At 31.3% G+C, this 6,026-nt stretch overlaps 1 long non-coding RNA gene across 1 annotated transcript; it reads left to right on the plus strand.

The window, feature by feature from the left end:
- Positions 1-4,108: 4,108 nt before the first annotated feature.
- On the plus strand, positions 4,109-5,768 carry LOC116121928. The gene is made up of 3 exons (XR_004126806.1): positions 4,109-4,236; positions 4,386-4,406; positions 5,537-5,768. It is a non-coding gene; the product is annotated as an uncharacterized LOC116121928 (long non-coding RNA).
- The last annotated feature ends 258 nt before the right edge of the window (positions 5,769-6,026 follow it).

Genomic DNA, 6,026 nt, shown 5'->3' on the forward strand with positions numbered 1-6,026 from the left:
CATTTATCAAGTTATAATGATGTAAGACAGATTTTTCAAATTAAATTGTTTGTACATCAAATATTACTACAAAAATAAAACTAGGAATGCCGAAATTACTGATATCCTATCTATATATCTTAAAAAAAATTTAGTAACACAACTATTTCAAAATCATAGAAGGTCTCCCATGGTTATGAGATATCTGATACTGTTCGATCATGCCAAAATGAACCATAAGACGTCATATATGAGAAAGGAGCTCTCCCCCTCGTCTTAAGTGATGAGCAGGGGTGGAGGGAGGGGAGGTCAAGGAGGGTCAATTGACTTTTAAAAATTTTTGCTATGATTTTACAAATTTAGCCCTATATAAAATTAAAATACCAAAAAGCTGTATTATATATTTATACCCAATAAATTCCACTTTTTTGTTTTGGGGGCTGTGAAACTAAAAGTAAACCCTTTATTCTCCTGCTAAAAGTAAACCCATCATTCTCCTTCCCTCAGACGTTTTCTTCCTCTTCAATAACCTATAAAGCCAATTCTTTTCCTTTAAGGTTTTATCCATATAAGTGTAATTTTCTCCTCCTATCAAGCCAACAAGTCCCTTTTTTCTTCAATTTTTTAGGTAATACATTTTATGTTTGTATTATTTTATTTTAAAAGTTTAAGATTAAATTATAGATTAGGATTTAGGAAGATGAAATTGTCATTCGGACCACAAATTGCATCTATTTTTTATTTATTTGTAATAATATATTGAAGTTAGAAGAAGTAAGAAGATAGTTTTTAAACTTATTTTGGAGTTGGCCTTGGGACCACATTGTTTTACCCATTCCATATTGGCCTTTTTTTGTTTTTTATATAGAGAAGATGAGTTCTTGGGACTACATTGTTTTACCAATTTTTATCTTTGTTATATAAAAGTGTTTGATTCAAATGAATTTTGGAGTTGGCTTTGGGACCACATTGTTTTACCATTATAGCCGAATTTGTTTTTTTTTTTTTTTTATATAGAGAAGATGAGTTCTTGGGACCATATTATTTTACCAATTTTTATCTTTGTTATATAAAAGTGTTTTATTCAAATGGATTTTGGAGTTGGCCAATGGCAATTTTTGTGTTGTTTTTTTTATGGAGAAGATGGGTTCTTCATTCTTGGGACCACATTATTTTACCCATTTTTATATTTGTTATAAAAAGTGTTTGATTCAAATGGGAGTTAATTTTAATTATTTTACAAGTGTTATGAAAAAGTGGATTTAATTGTACAAGTATTTGGTTATTTGAATAGATTTTTTACACATATCAATTGTATATAATGTAAGATATATTTAAAAAAAATATTGCATTAAGATCTATTTCAATTCAATTTCTATTACTTTAATTTAATTTTTGTTAAAGTACTTACAAATTAGAAAAAGAAAGAGATATACTTGTGAGTTGTGATGTGTATGTATTGTTAGAATACTTTAACTTATTAGCTTTATAAATTTTTGTAGAAGTTGTAATTTCACTTATCTTAATAATTATTATTGTATATATAGATTATTGTTATTGTTTGGTTTTACTGAGTACATAGCTTATTTTGCTGCATTTTTCTCTATCAAGTAATAATATATTATTATTTTGAAATAGTAGGGAAAGATATTTCAAAAGAAAGTCAACAATGATCTCATCATTTGAACAAGAGGAAAATATTGGTGATTCAAGTAAAAATGTAGATGTTGATTTGCGAGATCTTCCTACGGATCCAAGCTTAAGACCCCGATTTTCAGTTTATGATCCTAATATTCAAGATTAAATTTGAAGAATATATTTGGAAAGGGGTCCTTGTCAACCTAAGGGCCATGAGTTTCCTTCTAGGTATTTTGGTGGATTTTCAAGATGTTTTGTTGTTTATTGGTTTAGTGAATTTGAACAATGGTTGGAATATAGTATAGCCAAAGATGTTGCGTTTTGTCTTTATTGCATCTTTTTAAGTTAGATGGTGTAAAAGGGGGGTCGCTTTGTTGGTTAATGGTTTTCAAATTGGAAAAGAAAAAAAAATTGAATATTCATGTTGGAGGTTCTAATAGTGCTCATAACCAAGCTCGAAGAATGTGTGAAACATTATTGAATCAAGACCAACATATTCAGACATTTTTTTATCGACATTCTTCTCAAGCACGAATAGAGTATCAAACTCGCATTACAAGAAATTTAACATTTAGGAACGAAATATTTAGGGACGGATTTAATTCCGTCCCACAATGGTCATTTTAGGGGACGAAATTGTAATTTCGTCACAAAATGATTAGCACTCAATTTTTGCCCCATGCCAACAATGCCATTTGGAGGGAAGGATGAAATAATATGGAGGGAAATCATTCTAGGACGAAATTTATTATTTTTGGATGAAAAGTTTTGTAGCTAAAAACCTTCTTTTTCTGGGACGAAATTTTTTGTCTCTAATTGTGCAAAATTTGGAAAACTTATTAGGGATGAAATATGATTTTGTTCTTGATTGTAAAAATACATTTTTAGGGACGAAATGTATTATTTTTGGACGAAAAATTTTGTAGCTAAAAGCCTTTTTCTTCTGGGACGAATATTTTTGTCTCCAATTGTACAAAATTTGGAAAACTTATTAATGACGAAATATAATTTTGTCCTAAATTGTGAAAAATACATTTTTAGGGATGAAATTTAGAACTACAACAAATGTTTAATTTAGGGATGAATTCAGTTTCATCCCCTCCAACAATGCCATTTGGATGGAATGATGAAATAATATAGAGGAAAATCAATCTAGGACGAATTTATTATTTTTGAACGCAAAATTTTGCAGTTAAAAACCCGTTTTTTCTGGGATGAAATTTTTTGTCTCTAATTATATAAAATTTGGAAATCTAATTAGAGAGCAAATATTATTAGTTCTAGGTAAATGTAAAAACACCCACTTCTTTTTTTATTTCATTTGAAACAAAACCCAGGCTTGCTTGCTAGTGAATCTCGAACTCTTACTCTGAAATTGATTGAAACCCAAGATAAAAAATTTAAAATTAAGTGCAGGTGGCGAATGAGGATTCGTTTAAAATGGTAGGAAGGTGTGGCAGGTACCTTTGAGGATCATGACATGCTCTAGCGGGCCGTCGTTTTGCCCTTTCTCTTCATTTTGCTCTTTGCTTCACCCATTACAAAAAAATTGACTTATAGTAATACTGGATAGTAGTACTTTTTGAAAATATGTTACTAATATGTATCTATGGTAGCACTTTTTTGTGAAAATGTTATGAATATAATTTTGGTAAGTAAAACTTCATATTTTTATAACTGATTATCTATCAATTGTTGGATATGGTTTGTATTTTGCATAAGCTGGAAGTCCCCTATGCAGACGCATTCGGGGGTCTTGCTCCTCGGTAAGTGGGCAACGGTCTCGTTTGCCGGTGAGCGAGCGGGGGTGAGGGGGCAACATCTCCTCCATGGTAAGTTCAATTAGTAATTGGATTTATTATTAATTTACTAATTGGGCTTGGGTTGGGTTAGATTCAGGGAAAGTCAAATGGGATAGGGTTTTCTATTAGATATATAATATAATAATGAAAAACCTAAGGTAATAAAAAAAAACAAATTGAGAGAGTGAGCTGCTTTGCAGTATAATTAAAATACATAGCACTTTAGAAATGTTACCATATACCTGATTATTAACCGAGAAACAAGCACCCTTTGCGCCCACCCAAAATTTCCCAAAAGTTTCATCCCAAAAACCTAATAATTATTAGAACAATGCTAATTTTATAAAGACACATATAAAAGAGACGTATAAAAATAATCCTTATTCTTAATTTTTATGATTTTTTTCTCTCTTTCTCTTTTTTTATTTTTTATTTTTTCTTTGAGATGTTGTCATTTGTAGTGGCATTTTTCTACCCATTAACCCAAAATTTTCGTCCCCAGAAACCTAATATCCATTAACCTAAAATTTTTGTCCCAAAATGTCATTTTTTTCAAATCTTCTTCTCTCAATTAAGATTTTCGCAATCTTCACTCAAATTTCCTCCAAAACCGATGGCTAGATCCCTCTTTCTCTCTCTAATCAAATCCATCTCCACCGTCCATCTCTACCCCAGCCATGTCACCTCCTTCCCCTCAGCCCATCGTCCCGCCTCGTATCTCTCCGCACTCAATCCAACCAAACCGACCTCTCCGACCTTTCCACTTCTTCCGACTCCACCATCGACCCTTTGCACTCGACTTCATTATCGATGCAATGTTTTGTTTTATTTAGTTGTTTGCTTATTCATTTGCTCAAGTTCTTTAGAATTTTGATGTGTTATATTTTGTATTTTTTAATGTTTCAAATGGGTTAACTGTTTTGGGTGCTTGTATTGTTGGTTGCGCCACTTGGAATTGGTGCCCAGATGGATTTCATATCACCTACTGTAAGTACTCGCTACTCCGTGTTTATCCACTGGCTTGTAATTATATAATCATCTTCGATTCCTAAAATTACTTGGGGCTTTGTGACTTTTATTATGTTATAATTTGTAAATAGGATAGTATGATGTTGAATAAACATTTAGATAGTGTATCTGGCTTGAAATACAGATTTTTAAATGTTGTGTGCTGTGTCATGAGTATTTTGAAACTTAGAGTAGGCATTGTCGCGTGAAATGATAAAAGTTTCAAAGTGATAAACTTAAGATTATAGGTTCAAATTGTAAGTATATATGAAATGTTTGGACAACCCTCATTCGACTTGACTTTTGATGGTGCGTATTTTTGTCTTTTTTCTAATTAAATTAGGTTTAGTGTGTTATTTGACATTTATGTGAACTTGAGCTGCTATCAGAAACTTTAATGTTTTGTTTTCTTGTAAGTGATGTAGTTTCTTCTTTGGTGCCTGGAAAGTTTGGTATGTGGTTGTTGAATGAAATATACTTATTCATTTAATTGGTAAACATTATTCTTGAGTACATGCATGCTCTTATGTGTCAGCATCTTTCTTCAAGTTAACTTATCATAACTTACAGCATTATATTTTATTGACATTGTTGAAGGTTGAATTTGCATTCTGACTCAAATCATTTAATTATAAATTTGAGGTGTCTCCGTAGAGCCACAACCTCAACTGTGTAGATTGTAAATGTTTGAAACTCGATTTTTATCATATGAAGATTAATTAGTGCTTTGCTAAAATGAGTTGATTGAGAAAGTTCTGCTGGTACGTAAAAGATGATGAGTATCTCATTGATCTCTGAAGAGACATGGGAAAAAATGACTTCAGTATAGACCATCAAATTTTCATTTCTTTTGTTTACTGTCTTTTATCTATTTCAACCTTGGCAAGACCCATGACGTCCATTGTTGTTTGCAATCATGTTGAATAATTGATTACTAAGAGGGAAAAGTATTCTTTCTTGACTTATTAGATGCATCCATTGTAGTTGAGCTAATATTATGGTGTCTACCAGAATTGATTCCCTCTAATTTTTATTTATTATTAAATCACATTTTCTTTCTTTTCCTTTCTTAATCAGTTGTTGCATTTGCCTTTTCTATTTTATGCCAGGTGACATGGGTACTCTTTGTTACTGGGTTCAGGTCACACAATCAGGGTTCTTCCCTAAAGCCTCATGTCATAGGAAACCTTTTACATGACTGGTATTGGATAAATAACATAATACACATATATTCTAAAGCATATAAATGTTTCTCTGAATCATATATCCTATCTGGTTTTTGAGACAACTACTGCCCTTATAATTTAATCATTTTCAAAGATCCCTTTATAAATTTAAAAATAAATAAATAAATTATCAATTCATGTAACTGAAAATGGAAAAGTTAGTGTCCGTCAAATACTTTCTTTCTGTCTGTTTGGTCATTTTTAACAGTCTGTATTTAAATTCCTGATATTTTTACCTTGTATATAATTCTTTAGGTGGTTGGAATACAGCTGAATCCTCAGTTTATGGGCATTGATCTCAAGTATGTAATCCCTCTTCAACTTTCTGGGAAACTTTTCTTGTTCATGTGCTTGACAATATATTGGAAGCAGT

The sequence above is a fragment of the Pistacia vera genome, unplaced genomic scaffold, assembly GCF_008641045.1.
Source record: "Pistacia vera cultivar Batoury unplaced genomic scaffold, PisVer_v2 Contig129, whole genome shotgun sequence".
In the NCBI taxonomy this organism is placed as follows: Eukaryota; Viridiplantae; Streptophyta; class Magnoliopsida; order Sapindales; family Anacardiaceae; genus Pistacia; species Pistacia vera.